This window comes from Dermacentor albipictus, unplaced genomic scaffold (genome assembly GCF_038994185.2).
Source record: "Dermacentor albipictus isolate Rhodes 1998 colony unplaced genomic scaffold, USDA_Dalb.pri_finalv2 scaffold_13, whole genome shotgun sequence".
NCBI lineage: Eukaryota > Metazoa > Arthropoda > Arachnida > Ixodida > Ixodidae > Dermacentor > Dermacentor albipictus.
The window spans coordinates 10,695,042-10,711,170 of NW_027225567.1; the positions used below are offsets into that span (position 1 = coordinate 10,695,042).

Below are 16,129 nucleotides of genomic sequence, written 5' to 3' on the forward strand. Positions count from 1 at the left end.
TCTTAGCCTGGGAATAATTACAAAAAACAACGGCTAACTGAAAGCTTGTGCGGACAAATGGTGGGCGAATTCTTGCGCGGAAAGATGAAAACTCGCATGTTATGCACGTTCGTAATACACGCGACGTTAAAAAGATACCCTAGAAGTGCTGTGCGTGGTTGTGATGCGGCTTTTCTTTTGCAATGACGATATCCCCTTGTGACGTCGGTAATATTGTAGGAAGTTGGTATCGCGACAAACTGTCTTGCCTTCATCCAAACATTCGTTCAGAGCGACACAAGGGAGATTAACTATATTTTTATGCATTTTATTTTCCTTTTGACCTAATAGTAATTACGGAGACTTAGCATACTGGAGGTGACGAGATTTACAAAGAAGCTGCTAATAATGATTTCTTAATCGAATAAAGAAAATAGGTGGCGGCCTGGTGGTTCTGGTAAAAAACGGCGTAGACTCTCAAACAGTGCCAGAATTTTCTTATGCCAGTGCTGGTACTTATTGCTTAACTCTCACATCATGTGATTACATAGGCAGAAAGTTTTCATTTTTTCGGGGGCTGGGGCGCGACGAGCTTTCCGAACCCCATGTGTGTATTCATGTGTGCATTATATATATATATATATATATACATATATATATATATATATATATATATATATATATATATATATATATATATATATATATATATATATATATAACCTTTAATAAGAGTTGCACTTGAAGAAACTTCGTGTGACCTCGAAGAATTGTTCACTGAAGTGACGGCCCTATTTCAGCATTATATAAAGACCTCGTAGCAGGAGACGAATCAGTTTCACAGCCGGAGTGCTCTCGCACCACTAATATGGCATCTCTCGGTCGTCTAATCTTCCTTCGTGAAATTGTTTTATGCTGCGCTATCATTAATACTGCTTCGCCTTTTTGGAGAAACTGCAGCACCCCTCTATTTCTATCTCGCTTTTATTTTTTCTGAGAGTCCGAGTATAAGTGCTGCTGCGAGCGACTGCTGTTGGTTCTGATTTCGAATGAATCCGGCTTGCCTTCATTTCGGTTACTGAGCGAATCATACAGGGTGCCCCATTTATCATGCACAAAGACTTCAAAGAAGAGCGACTGCGTTACTCGAAGAATGACTAGTGCATATTGTTTCCAGTACAATAGTGTAGCCGCCAGTTATTGTTGAATTACTGAGATTTATTTAGCTAAATAATAATTTTCTAAATGAAGACGTACTGTCGTAATTATCAAAGTGTCACTGAGTCATTTGTAGGCATCTCTAGATTAGATCTAACTGCGGTGTTTTCAGCGACATACTATTTGCACAAATTTTTTTTCCAACTAATAAAAGAACCCTAAGAAAACTGACAACTGCGGCGTGACTGCGCTCCCACCCACATCACACGTCCATACCGTGTCTCTGCATCGGAATGAGCTGTTATCCAACAGGAAGTCACAAAGACGCTTGCAAAGGACCTTATCGAGCCTTCCTGTAGTCCTTGGGCATCTCCCGTCATACTTGTCAAAACGAAGGATGGAACGTAGCGCTTGTGTGTAGATCATCGCCACCTGAACAAAATCACACAAAAGGACGTGTACCCTTTGCCACGTATTGATGACGCTCTAGACTGCCTGTACGGTGCCACCTATTTTCCTTCTATCGACTTACGGTCCGGCTACTGGCAGATATCCGTCGATGACATGGACTGAGAGAAGACTGCATTTCTTACCCCTGACGGCCTTTATCAGTTCAAGGTGATGCCTTTCGGTCTCTGTAACGCGTCCGCCACCTTCGAACGAATGATGGACTCTTTGCTTCAGGGGTTCAAGTGGTCCACCTGTTTGTGCTATCTGGACAACGTCATCGTTTATTCGCCCACATTCGACACGCATTTAAACCGTGTTTCAGCGATTCTTGACGTGTTCCGCCGTGCCGGTCTCCAGTTGAACTCGTCAAAATGTCATTTCGCTCGCCGCCAAATCGCCGTCCTTGGACACCTCGTAGACGCCAGAGGCGTGCGACCCGATCCGGACAAAATTCGCGCCGTTACGAATTTTCCTGCTTCGAAGTCTACCAAACACGTTAGTAGTTTCGTAGGGCTGTGCTCTTACTTCCGACGCTTTGTGAAGGATTTTGCCACCATCGCACGTCCCCTTACCGACCTCTTGAAGAAAGACGCCCCTTTTTCTTGGGGTCCTGACCATGCCGCATCTTTGTCGCAGCTGACTACTCTCCTTAGCACGCCTCCAATTTTGGCCCACTTTGACCCGTCTGCCTCAACGGAAGTTCGAACTGATGCCAGTGGTCACGGCATAGGAGCAGTGTTAGCACAGCGCCAGCGTGGACATGATCGCGTTACTATGCCTATGCCAGCCGACTTCTATCACCCGCAGAGCGCAATTATTCAATCACAGAGCACGAGCGCCTCGCTCTTGTGTGCGCTGTTGCGAAATTTCGTCCATACTTGTGCGGACGCCCCTTCTGTGTCATCACTGATCACCACGCTCTCTGCTGGCTAGCCTCACTCAGGGACCCCAGGGGACGATTCGCTCACTGGGCGTTACGCCTGCAAGAATGTACCCTCTCCGTGGTATATAAGACGGGACGCTTGCACCAGGATGCCGATTGTTTGTCCCGCTACCCCGTCGACAAACCGGCTGATGCGGATGCCATCGCTTGCGTTTTCTCTGTGTCCCAGTTGCTTCAAATCGGCAACGAGCAACGGCGCGATCCTTCATTACGCACCCTCATCGACCGTCTGGAGTCAACTCCTGGCGACGCCTCTCTGCGGATGTTTCTCCTTAAGGAGGGGACATTATACCGCCGCAATCTCGATCCACACGGCCTTGACCTTCTGCTCGTAATTCCATCGCACCTGCGTTCGACTGTCCTCCAGCAACTTCACGATGCTCCCTTCGCTGGACACTTGGGCGTCTCGCGCACATACGACCGCGTACGCCGTCGATTCCTTTGGCCGGGTCTCGCCCGCTCCGTGCGGCGCTACGTTGCCGCTTGTGAGCCCTGTCAGCGCTGGAAGAAGCCCTCTACACTTCCAGCTGGATGTCTCCAGCCGATCGACATGCGACCCGAACCCTTTTTCCGTGTTGGTCTAGACCTTTTTGGACCATTTCCTCTCTCGGGCTCCGGAAATAAATGGGTTGCCGTCGCTACCGATTATGCTACGCGGTACGCAATCACCAGAGGCCTCCCGACAAGTTGCGCTACTGACGTTGCTGACTTTCTGCTCTATGACATTATTATAGTGCACGGTGCTCCGCGCCAATTACTCACTGACCGTGGCCGCAGCTTTCTGTCGGCAGTCGTCGAAGAAATCCTCCGCTCCTGCTCGACAAAGCACAAGTTCAGCACGTCCTATCACCCCCAGGACAACGGCCTCACGGAGCGCCTCAACCGGACCATCACGGAAATAAATACTTTCCAAGTACGTTGCGACCGACCACCACGACTGGGATCTTCACTTACCATATGTGACGGTCGCGTATAATTGATCGCGTCACGACACCGCCGGCTATTCACCGTTCTATCTCCTATATGGCCGAGAACCCGTGTTGCCCTTGGACACTTTGCTGCCCTCGGCCACACGTTCCGCCACTGAATACGCCCGCGACGCGATCGCACACGCCGACCACGCGCGCCAGCTCGCCCGCTCCCGTCTTGAGGCCTCACAGAAGCATCAGAGATGCCTCTATGATTGCCACCATCTTGACGTGCACTTTTCTCCGGGTTCTCTGGTGCTTCTCTGGTCACCCGTTTGCCGTGGGGGCCTTTCCAAAACGCTGCTGTCGCGCTACACTGGCCCTTACCGTGTGGTCCGACAAGTGACCGATGTCACGTATGAAATCATCCCCGCCGATCTCTCAGCGTCATCATCAGCTGCAAGTGACATCGTTCACGTGGCAAGACTAAAACCCTACCACACACCTTTCACCGCGGATGTGTAGAATAAGCACCGGGACGGGGCTTCTACAGCCGGGGGTGATGCTACGGAACCGCCACCGCAGTGTGGCTGCACTGAGGAGGACAAAGACGACGTGTGTGCCGGTTTGATATAGCGTCGCCCTTTTGGCCTCCGTGAGTTTACCTGTAAATAAATTGAAATAGTATTCGGCTTCAGCTTCACGGAACAATATATTCATGAAAAGGGTCAAATATATATCGTTATCGATTTCCGCAAAGTCTTCGATAGAACATCCCACAGGACGCTGCGTATCAAGCTGTCACGATTTGTAGGTAATACTCCGCTATTAAAATGGATTGAGGCATATTGTCACGTGGTAGTGACGGTAAAGAAAGAAAGACTGTGAATGGCGTAACTAGCGTTTTATTGGGCGAACGTATGCCCACAAAAGCTAGTCAATGCACCGCAAGAGTGGCGAACACTGTCGGCGGTCGTCCAAATCTCATCTGCCGGTAAAGCGCGCCAGCTTTTATGCACGAGCCATCGAACGTTTCAGAGTAATTGCTGGTGCCCGCCTGCCTTCCAGAAAGTTCTACTATAGAGGAAGAAATACAAGAGCCGGCACTCCTATAGAGCCCAGCGGCCGAATTGACTGCAGCGCACCAAGCCGTTGGTTTTAATACCTGAACCACACTTTCGGTTTTGTGCGCGCGCGTTTTGAATTCTAGCTGGTACGCGTCACGTCGGCTGTTCTGTTTTTTTCCTTCCATAGCTCAGCCGCGCGTGGTCTTCGCGCGAAATGGTTTGATTCATAAGTAAAATTGATTGCAAACGATCTTCACAACCTACATGGAATATGTGCCACGTGCAATTTCGTAAAGACGCAAGACGCCTTGTGCAATGAGGAAATGTTATTTTATATAAATGCTCGTCGCGGGCTTCTGCATTCATACAAGGTGGCACCAAATAAGCAGTAGCAGTTCCCGCAGGAAGCTCCACCAGACGACGTCAGCTGAAATAATTTAAGTGCAAGCCCGTCATTTTGGTATTAACATGTAAGAATAATGCATGTAGAGGCGAAGTATGCGTACATACTACGAAAACATTCTATTTCCAAGCATTCCCCTCTTCTCGCGCCTTACTTCCTGCACTATAAAAGCTACAATTACACAAAGGTGGCCACAACACAGGCTCTCAACCAGACCATGCTGGAGGCTGTCAGAATTCCTTCTACTCGCACTCAACACAAACGCGTGGCTTTCGTTCAGAAGACAGAATTTTCGGGTCTCTAGTTCCTGGCGTTTGAGCTCCTTAGCGTTCTTTTGCACGTTCTGCCGGCGCAAGCTACACACTCCCGTGTTATCGCTCTTGACAATTGCTCGTCGTGTTTTTGGCAAGCGTGGGTAGCGAATGTAGGCTTAAATTGTTACTGGGCCATAAAAATTCTCACAAACCTGTCGCAGTAGGATTCAGTACAGGCCCAACTGTGTCTCCACGGCCAAGCTGCTTTTCGCTGGGTCATGACAGGCGCGGCAAGCGTGCCTCATAAGTAACAAAAAAAGTACCGAAAATAATGTTCAATAATGTTGGCCGTCAGAGAAAGAGCGAAGAACTTGTCAGTGCATCAAAGTTCGAATCCGAAAGGCGCACCACGGCAGAGCTGTCCTTCGCTAACCGCGTCACAGCACCAGGCGCGCCGACTGCGCTTGAAAGTACCCCAAAAAGAAACGAAATTAGATACGCGTACAATAATGTTGCGGGTCAGAGGAAGCGCCAAAACTTGTCACAGTAAGATTCAGTACACACGAAACTGCATGAAAGCACCCCGTGCGACTAGCGTGCGCAAGAACTACCGAAATAAGTTCAAATAATATTGGGGCTCATAGAAAGCGTCTCAAACGTCTCCCAGTACGTTTCGTTAACTCAAATTAGGAGCGACAAGGCGGCCGCGCCGCTTTTAGTTAACTGCGTCACAAGTCTAGCCTATAGGTGCCGTGCCGTAAGCCTAATTGCTTGAAATGCGTCGTAGACTGTCGAACAAGGTTTCTCGCCTGGCCGTAGTCCAGTAGTGCAGTGGTGCCATGTCGAAGTTCAGAAGGAACGCAAGAAATTGCCGGGAGCCCAACACACACGGGCTAAACCCAAAAATAGAAAAACGGGCAGACGGGTTGGCCTGTTCGGGTGACCGAACAGGCCAACGCTCAGATTCGCGGCCGGTCTCGCTCGCTTCGGCGGTGTGTCTGACAAATGACGCAAGCATATGGCTCGTCATTCGCCGATTCGCCTGTCGCTAGGAAACGGAAGTATGCCGCAAAGATTGGTTTAATTTATATGCAGATATTTTTGCTTTTTCCGGGAAAGAATAAAAAAATGAGACAATTTGTGTTAACGTCATTTCACATTCTTTTTTCTATGCTCACGGCAGCAAACGGCTGGCGTTAATACTAGCGTGACGTATTTCTTATTTCTAGTTTTCTCCGAGTGTCCCCTCTTGCTACAATTCTTTCTCTATTGTTCTACACCATTCGTTTCAGGCATACATGCAATCAGATTAGACAAGGTTCGGTGACGATAGTCAGTGGCTAGAACCATTTCTGGAACAGTCCAGAAAATTGTGATACATGCAGGCGCGGCCCCCGCTGAGCGATAAGTTTTGTTAGACGGTGAAAAGCGCTCACCAGGGAAAAGGTAAACGAGTACATGTGTCAATGCCCCCCTCTCAGAAAGCATCGTCCCAATGCTACAAGCAGGACAGCGAAACACAAAAAGACACTTATCAAAGAAACAATATCCAAAGTAACACAGTCCAAAAAAAGAAAGTCCAAAGGTCAGATACTCCAGTTGCCAGAGTTCTTTGGTAGAACGGCTTAAGTTCCACAACGTCGACAATTCCAGGTGGGGAGCGGCGCCGCTGCTATAGCGAAATTCCATCTGGCATGAACTCATAGTCGAGTGCGTCAATGAGTCGGATGATCTTGTAGAGTCCGAAATAGTGCCGTAAAAGCTTCTCACTAAGTCCTCGTCGGCGTATTGGGGTCCAAACACAAACACGGCCGCCGGGATGATACTGAACGACGCGTCGTCGAAGGTTACAGTGTCGGCTGACGGTTCTCTGCTGGTTCTAAATACGCAGGCGGGCTTCTTCGGCGCGCTGGAGATTGGTGGCGACGGCAAGATTATCTTCGTCGGTGACGCGCGGCAGCATGGCGTTGACAGTGGTCGTGAGGTTCCTACCGTAAACCAACTTGAATGGAGTGATCTGTGTTGTTTCTTGCACCGGCGTGTTGTAAACGAAGGTTACGCATGCAGGACGGCATTCCTGGTCTTGCGTTCGACGTCGACGTACATTGCTAGTATATCAGCGAGAAGAAGACGATGGTCGCAAGCGCTAGGGTTCCATCTCGGCTCCTGCTCTCTTGACAAGATTTTCGCCTCCAATCTCCATCATGTTGTGACCAACGCACGTCTAAGGGGAAGAGGATCACATTGATATCGGACTTTCTCGGGTGGGTGGCCTCTTCCAGTTTATGAACGTTTTTGTGCTCGGCCTACGTCGCCGACTTTCTGGCCCTAACGACAAGTCTAGCCTGGCGTAGCGCCCATTGGCGTCACCAAGTGTAGCTGGAGCAAGAATTCTGAGATCTCAGTAACTATGCAAATGGCGGTTGAAGAGGAGGATCTTCCTGCTGAAGAATTTTCAGCAGAATTTGGATGGCAGTCGGCAGTTTTGAAGCGTATGTCCGCCAAGGCGGACTCTGCCAACCGGCCTAGCGGCGGCATATGAGGGAATAGGCGTAACGCTGGTGCCTCATTCAGAACACAGGAAAATGGAGATAAGCTCAAGAGCAAAATCATCAGGGCATCACGGATGCCTCCCATGCCCAAGGAACATGCCAAAATTATCACACGGCCCCGCGGAGGGCTGAATATTGCCAAGACAGGACCGACCGTGATCGGCAAAGTGATCGTGGAAGCGGCGGGTCTTACCCCTACGCAGATAAGCTCAGACATCATTTGTCCTAACATACTACAAAACATTCTGGTGGCCAGCACGCCCAACCAAGACAACGCTTCAAAATACACAAGAATCAGGGCAATTCATGTGGCTGGAAGAATGTTTGAAGTCAGTGCATACGAGGCCGCCCCCCACACCACGTGTAAAGGGGTAATCAGACACATCGACCTCAACGACAGTCCATCGGACCTGGAACGTAACATCGTCAACGAGAGAAACCCGCTGGCCTTGGCGGTCAAGAGAATTAAGAACACAGGCACAATCATCAATGCTTTCGACGGACTCAAGGTTCCGAACTTCGTACGCTATGGCCCATGCAGTCCTTGTGAAATGCTTTCTTTATCGCAAGCAAGTTGATATTTGCTACGCGTGCGGCAAACTCGGCCATCGTGCCGACGTTTGCCCGACTCCCGAAGAGTCCACCTGCAGAGGATGTGGGTCAGTCAACCCGGACGATCAACACCAGTGCACGCCAAAGTGTGGGTTGTGCGGGGGCCCACACCCTACGGCGTACAAAACGTGCAAGGAGAGATTCCAGATCCCGTACATCGTCAGAAGGAGGCGATGGGAGAGTGCGACGGTGGAAGCTTCAACAAGTGGGACTTCGTCAACACCACATAGCAGCGACATCAAGAATCACTTCGAGCAACTTCCACCGCAAGAGCCTAGGGGGCGCTCCCGATCCGGGGGACGCTCTGGCTCCAGAGGGAGCCCATGGAGTCGCTCTCGATCCAGAGGGCGCTCTTGTTCCAGAACCAGGACCAGATCACGCTCGAGGGGTCGCTCCGGATCCCGGCGCCGAGGCAGTCAAGTCCGGTTCAGGTCCTGCTCGAGGTCCTGCTCCAGGGATCGCCGACCCGAGTGCTACCCAATGTGGGCCGACCGAGTTCGAGGAACGCCAGAAAAGGTAACGCGGGGCTCACCGCCATAGCATGATAGAGGTAACAACAGACTAGCACAACTTGAGCGCGAAAACGAGATGATGAAGAACACGATAGCTCGACTGATGACAGAAATTGCCGAAATTAAGAAGGGCAGTCAACGCGTTATGGCTGACAAGCAGCCAACCACTCCCCAGCCAATGGAAGTCCCCATGGTTGAGAAGAGCGATACGGATAAGCAACCGGCAGCTCCTCAGCAAATGGAAGTCCCCATGGTTGAGATGATCGATACAGAGAGGCCCGCTAAGAAGAGGGCAATCGCTAACGAGCAAGAAAGAGCACCAGGCAGGGCCAAATCGGAGATTCGCGAGTTGCTCTCCGCTCTAAGTGACAGCATAAAGCATATAAATGAAAAGTTCTCGCTCTTCCACAGCAACATGGCGTCCATGGAGGAGAGCACTAATCAGCGGATCAGCAAAATTGAATCCTTCTTAGAAAACTTTGTAACACCTGTGCTGGTACCTAAAGCTCCTACACTCCCAGCAACAGCATCGACTAGTAACAGCTCGGGGGCGATCGGCCCTCCAAAGGGTAGCACAGCACCTCAAGAGCAATACGATGGCCACTCAAACTAGCTCATTCAGAATGTGGCAATGGAATTGCAGGGGTTTCCTTCCCAAGAGGGCTCCCCTGCAACAATATATTCGCTCACACGCAGAGAAGCCAAATGTTATCGTTTTACAAGAAACATTAACATCTAGCGTCACGCTGTCTGGCTACAAGCCCGTAGCAAAACACGAAGAAGGACGGGGGATCGCCGTACTGATTAGCAACAAGCTGACCCACATCACACATGACCGCAAGTAAAGTCGAATACGTGATGCTAGAGATAATTCCTAGCCCAACTAACCGCGAAAGTATATTCATCCTGAATGTCTACAGTAGTCCCAAAGCTCCAAGACAACGCTTCAAAGCCCTAATCACCAAGGCCACGCAGCTAGCGCGCGACTCCCCTTTGATCATAGCTGGTGATTTCAACGTGCCGTACTCCACCTGGGGCTACCCATATAACACTAGCAAGGGGGAGGAACTCTGGCGTGAGGCTATAAACCTAAACTTGATGCTAGTTACGGACCCAGCTTTCCCCACCAGATGCGGAACATCGTCGAGCCGTGACACGATACCGGATCTCACCTTTGTCAGGAGCAATGCAGTCGTCAAGTGGACGAACCTCGGGGTAGACTTTGGTAGCGTCCATTATATCTTGGCCACGCACCTCCAAGTCGAGCAGAAGAGACAGCGTATGTTCCAGTACACAGACTGGGACAAATTTCGCAAAATTAGGGAAGAGCGAACGGAGAGTGTGGAGAAGCCTAGCCTCGAACAATGGGTTGTACAGGTTAGACAAGACATCAAAGCTACCACCAAAGAGGTTTGTACCGATCTTCCAGTGGAAAAGATGGACAGCCGTCTGGCTCACCTGTTGGAGGCCATGCAGTCGCTCCTCGCCAGGTGGAAAGGACAACGGCTAACCGCAGGCTAAGAAAAAAGATATCGGAAATCAACAGAACTATAGAGGAACACTGCAGAGCCCTCTCTAAACAACAATGGGATGAGGTGTGTAACTTGATCGACGGGCAGCTGCGCAACGTGGGCACCTGGAACCACCTAAAGCATCTCCTCGACGAGACAAACACTAAAATCAACCAACGCAACATACTGGCGCGCACCCTACACACAGCAAAGTGAGAATATTCGAGCAATGAAACTTTATCCAAACCAGTGAAGAAGTACCTGACAGTCGCATCGGGCCCTACACCACCTTGCCCTGACTACGAAGGCTCCGACAACCCTGAGCTCGACGCAGAATTCGGGATTGAGGAGACCAGGCAGGCGCTCCATGCCCCCAACGGCAGATCGGCTCCAGGTCCGGACAAGATCACAAACAAAGCTCTACGGAACCTGGACGAGAAGTCCATCGAATACCTAACGGACATCATTAATCAAACATGGAGCAGCGGTAAAGTCCCGGAAATGTGGAAATCGGCCAACACCATTCTCATCCCCAAGCCAGGCAAGCCGCCCAGCCTCGATAACCTCCGCCCAATTTCGCTCACATCGTGCGTGGGGAAGGTTGCCGAGCACGCAATCCTAAACAGGCTTTCACGCTACCTGGAGGACCACGACATTTACCCACACAACATGATCGGCTTCAGGGTCGGACTCTCGACGCAGGACGCGATGAAGCTCATCAAGCATCACATTATTGACTGTAATACGCGGGACACGAGAGCCATACTAGGTCTAGATCTGGAAAAGGCCTTCGATAACGTTCTTCACTCGTTCGTTTTGAACACGATCTCGAGTCTTAACCTGGGGAAGCACTTTCATTCCTACACGAGATGTTCCCTGTAAAACAGAGAAGCCACCCTTAAGATCGGGGACCTGACTTCAGACATGGTCAAGCTGGGGTCTAAGGGGACGCCACAAGGGGCAGTCATATCCCCAACCCTCTTTAACCTCGTCATGATTGGACTATCCAGGACACTCTCTGCTACCGACGGTATCAGGCATACCATATACGCAGACGACGTTACCATCTGGTGTACGGGAGGTAGTGACGGACAGGTAGAGCGGCCCTGCAAGAGGCGATTCATGCTACCGAGAGATACCTTGAATCCACGGGCCTTCGGTGCTCACCGCACAAGTCGGAACTGCTACTTTATCGACCCAAGCGCAGAGGCCCGAAACCAAACTGGTGGAAACCACTCGCCGAATGCGACATAAAACTGCACACAAACGACGGAGGATATATTCCGAGGGTGGATGCTATCCGGATTCTCGGCATGATGGTAGAGTCGAATGGTTCAAACAACCAGACAGTGCTGCGACTCACTAAGAAGACGGACAATGCCATCAGACTAATCAGAAGAGTGGCCAACCAGCAGCAAGGCCGCGGAGAAGATAACCTCGTGAGATTGGTACATGCGTTCGTAATGTGTCATTTCACTTACGTCGCGCTATGCACAACTGGCAAAGATCGGAGCGGGATAAGCTGAACGCATTAATCAGGAAGGCAATCAAGAGAGCTCTCGGCCTCCCCATATACACTCACACGGAACGCTTACTTCAACTTGGCATGCATAACACGCTAGAGGAAATAGCGGAAGCACAGGAGAGGGCCCAGTTCGTCAGGTTATCTACCACAAAAGCTGGAAGATACATCTTACAGGAGCTGGGCATTCCCCCCACAGTAATCAAAACAAAGTTCTGTAGCATCCCTCGAGAGCAGCGGGACCGCATCATTGTCGCCCCGATCCCACGAAACGTCGATCCAGAGCACAACGTGGGAAGACGTCGGGCGCGCGCGAAGGCTCTCCTGGAAAAGGCTCGTGAACGGGCTTCGGAGAACAGTTTCGCAGACGCAGCGCGCTACGCCGACGGACAGGCCTTCGCTGTAGTTAGCGTAGATCATGAAAGGCAAATAACAAACGCAATCTCGCTTCGGATGACGTCCTCTGAGATCGCAGAGCAGGCTGCAATAGCGATAGCCTTATTGGACGACAAGAGGACATCAATCTACAGTGACTCCATATCAGCTGTTAGGGCATTTGCTAAAGGTACCATATCCGAGCTGGCCCTAAGGATACTATGAAGCAAGGAGATCAAGCCACACACATTGATCTGGTTTCCAGCCCACATGGGACAGATCGAGGGTGCCCCGCCCAACCTCAACGAGTCGGCACACGGAGCTGCGCGAGGGATCATCAACCGCGTAGCTACCGGGCAGCGTGACGCTGGGGGTACTGACAATCGGGACTCTCCTTCCTCCTACACCGAAATTACTAACCACTTTTATTTGGCTTGGAGGATCTACCCCCTCCCACATTGCAAACTCAATAGACCTCAAGCTTTGACACTCAGACTTCTACAGACGGGGGCATACCCAAACCCCCTACTTCTTCACAAGGTGTACCCCGAAATTCAGACAACAAATGCATGTGCACTATGCAATGATTTAGAGAATTTACCTCACATGCTCTGGCGATGTCCCGCGTTACACAGCGATAAAAACAACACTTCTTCACGTTGGGATGCGGTCCTACACAGCCCCAACCTCGAAGAGCAGTTATGGGCTGTCCAACGGGCCCGCGACGCAGCGGAGAGGCTCGGCCTCTCTGTCCCGACGTGGGAGCGCCCCGCTGCGCGCTAGTGCGCGCCCTAAAGGACCCTAATAAAGTTTTTCATCCATCCATCCATCCGTAAGGCCATTCGCCTGCGGGTGGTAGCCCGTAGTCCTCCTGTGGCTTGTCTGGCTTTACTGCAGAATGTCTTGGGTGAGCTCCACTGTAAAAGCCGTTCCTCTGTCGGTGATGAGGACTTCTGCAGCGCCATGTCGCAGCAGAATGTTCTGGATGAAGAATTTCGCCACTTCTGCTGCACGACCTTTCGGCAGAGGTTTCCTTTCAGCGATGTGGGTGACGTAGTCCGTCGCCACAAAGATCTACCTATTTCCACATGCTGACGTCGGAAAGGGTACCAACAAATCCATCCCGATCTGCTGAAATGGTCGGTAAGGAGGCTCGATCGGCTCTGGTAATCCTGCTAACCTTGTCAGTGGTGTCTTGCGTTGCTGACAGTCTCGGTCTGTCTTGACGTAACGGGCAACGTCAGTGGTCAGGCGCAGTAATACATTTCGTGTATCCTCGATAGCGTCCGGGAGTATCCGAGGTGCCTAGTGGTCGGATCATCAAGTAGGGCGTGCAGTACTTCTGGGCGCAGCGCTGAGGGAACAAGAACGTAAATGGCTCGGACTAGTGAGAAGTTATTCTTTACGAGTAGGTTGTTTTGAAGTGAGAACGAAGATAATCATCACTTAAATGTCCTAGGGACAACGTCGGTGTTGCCTTCCGTATACTCGACGAGGTTTTGTAGCTCCGGGTCTACTCATTACTGTTCATTGAAGGCTTCCGCACTTATTATTCCAAGGAAGGCGTCATCCCCTTCGTGATCTTGCGGCGATGGGTCCATGGGAGCGCATGATCGGCAATCGGCATCTGAGTGTTTTCGTTGGGACTTGTAGATTACAGTGACGTCATATTCTTGCAGTCTGAGGCTAGACCGTGCCAGGCGTCCTGAAGGGTCCTTTAAATTTGCTAGCCAACACAAAGCGTGATGGTCGCTGACGACTTTCAAAGGCCTGGCATATTGGCAAGGGCGTAATTTAACTGTAGCCCAAATGATGGCGAGGCATTCGTTTTCGGTTGTAGAATAATTGCCTTCCGCTTTTGACAGAGACTGGCTAGCGTAAGCTAACACCCGCTCAAGTCCATCTTTCCTCTGGAGTAAGACGGGACCGAGGCCTAGGCTAGTGGCGACACTGTAGATTTCGGTATCGGTGTCCTCGTCGATGTGAACAAGTACTCGTTGCGATTGCAGGCGTCGTTTGAGTTCTCTAAATGTGTGGGCCTGTGGCGTTTCCCACTTGAACTCGACATCACATTTAGTTAGATGTGTCAGCGACTCAGCAATGTGTCGAAACTCCTTGACAAAGCGCCTGTAGTCCTGATGGGCTGCTGGAACTTTGCGATGGCAGCGGTCTTGTGCGGGTCAGGGTGGACTCCAGATCTGCGGGTGAGGTGGTCCAGGAACAGCTCATCGTTAGCGAAGCGGCACTTTTCCGGCTTCAGAGTGAACCCTGATGACTTGATGGCCTATGGTAGTGTCGCAAGCCGCCTAAGGTGACCGTCGAAATATTCAGCGAAGACGATGACGTCATCCAAATAAAGAAGATAGGTCCGCCACTTCAATCCTGCTAACACTTGTCCAAGATGCGCTGGAAAGTTACAGGCGCCGAGCACTGTCCGAATGGCATGACGAACTCATAGAGGCCGTCTGCCGTGATTAAGGCGGTCTTTTCGCAATCGCTCTCGTCAACTTCTATTTGCCAGTAGCCAGTCTTGAGGTCCATCGACGAGAAGTATTTAGTGTTGCAGAGCCGATCCAATGTATCGTCTATCCGTGGGAGGGGGTATACGTCCTTCTTGGTGATCTTGTTCAGTCGACGATAATCGACGTAGAAACGCAGAGTCCCGTTCTTTTTCTTCACCAAGACTACATGAGGTACTCATGAGGTTTTCGACGCTGGTTGATGACGTCTCGCAGTATTTCGTCGACTTGTTGGCTTTTAGCTTCACAATCTCACGTCGAAAGTCGGTAAAGGCTCTGGCGGAGTGTTCCAGCGCACTCTTCGATTATTATGCGATGCTTTACAACTGGTGTTCGTTGAACCGTCGATGACGTCGAAAAGCAGCCTTTGTATAGCCGGAAAAGATTTTTGAGGAGTTGCTGTTTACTCCCGCGAAGACTTGGATTTATGTCGAAGTCCGGCTCGGGAGCTATTATCGTCGGGGTAAACTCGGCGGGCGGAATCCGAGAAGACAAACACATTTCTGATTCCAATTTCCTCGATGTATGCGATCGTCCCTCTCTTGTTGGCGGGCTTGAACTCCTGGCTGAAGTTGGTCAGCATCACTTTCACTTTCCATCCATGCGGTCGAGCGATCCCTCTGGTGACGTAAATTTCACGATCGAGCAGCAGGCGTTGATCGCCCTCGATGACGCCTTCTACGTCTGCGGGTGCTTCAGTGTCTACGGAAATAACAATGCTGGAGCGAGTAGGGATGCTCACTTGATCTTCGAGCACACTGAAAGCGTGGTGACTACGAGGGCTCTCCGGGGTATCGTTTGGTCTTCCGACAGCGTTATCGCCTTTGACTTCAGGTCGATGATTGCACTCTGTTGGCTCAGGAAGTACACGCAGAGAATGACGTCGCGTGAACACTGTTGGAGGAATACGAAGGCGGCAAGGCAGGTCCGCTCATGAATCGTAATTATTGACGTGCAGATTCTAGTTGGCGTTATTACGTGTCTTCTAGCTATCCGGATTTTAGGGCCTTCCCGTGCAGTCTTTCTTCAACTGTGTGGCTGTGGGTTCAATCATGAGGGAGTAGTCAGCTCCTGTGTCCCCTAAGGCGGTGACTGCGTGGCCGTCGAGAAGCATCTCGAGGGCTATGGTTCTTTGTTTTTCGTTGCAGTTTGGTCTTCGCGTTGGATCACGGCTGCATCGCGTCATCAGGTCTTTGGTCGGTGCACTCTTTGCTTGCAGGCTTCAGTAGAGCGGCAAGTTGGACTAGTTCGTTGAAGTTCATCGTTTAATACGGTGGTTACTGCTCTAGAAACACGCGGACAACTGAAGTAGAAACAGAATGGAAAGGATGCGCGCAGGCACACAACTAAATTTTATTGGGTGA

The 16,129-nt window shown here is 50.7% G+C and overlaps 1 protein-coding gene across 5 annotated transcripts in view; it reads right to left on the reverse strand.

Annotated features, from left to right (window-relative positions):
- LOC135915697 (organic cation transporter protein-like) overlaps window positions 1-16,129 on the reverse strand; it is a 268,323-nt gene that overhangs the window by 235,746 nt on the left and 16,448 nt on the right. For 2 of the 5 annotated variants that reach the window (XM_065448834.2, XM_065448832.2), the window contains exon 1: window positions 3,944-4,103. The exons of the other annotated variants lie outside the window; for them this stretch is intronic. The gene's annotated coding sequence lies outside the window, so the exon portion shown is untranslated. Of the gene's footprint in view, window positions 1-3,943; window positions 4,104-16,129 lie in introns of those variants that run through there. 5 annotated transcript variants of the gene reach the window in all.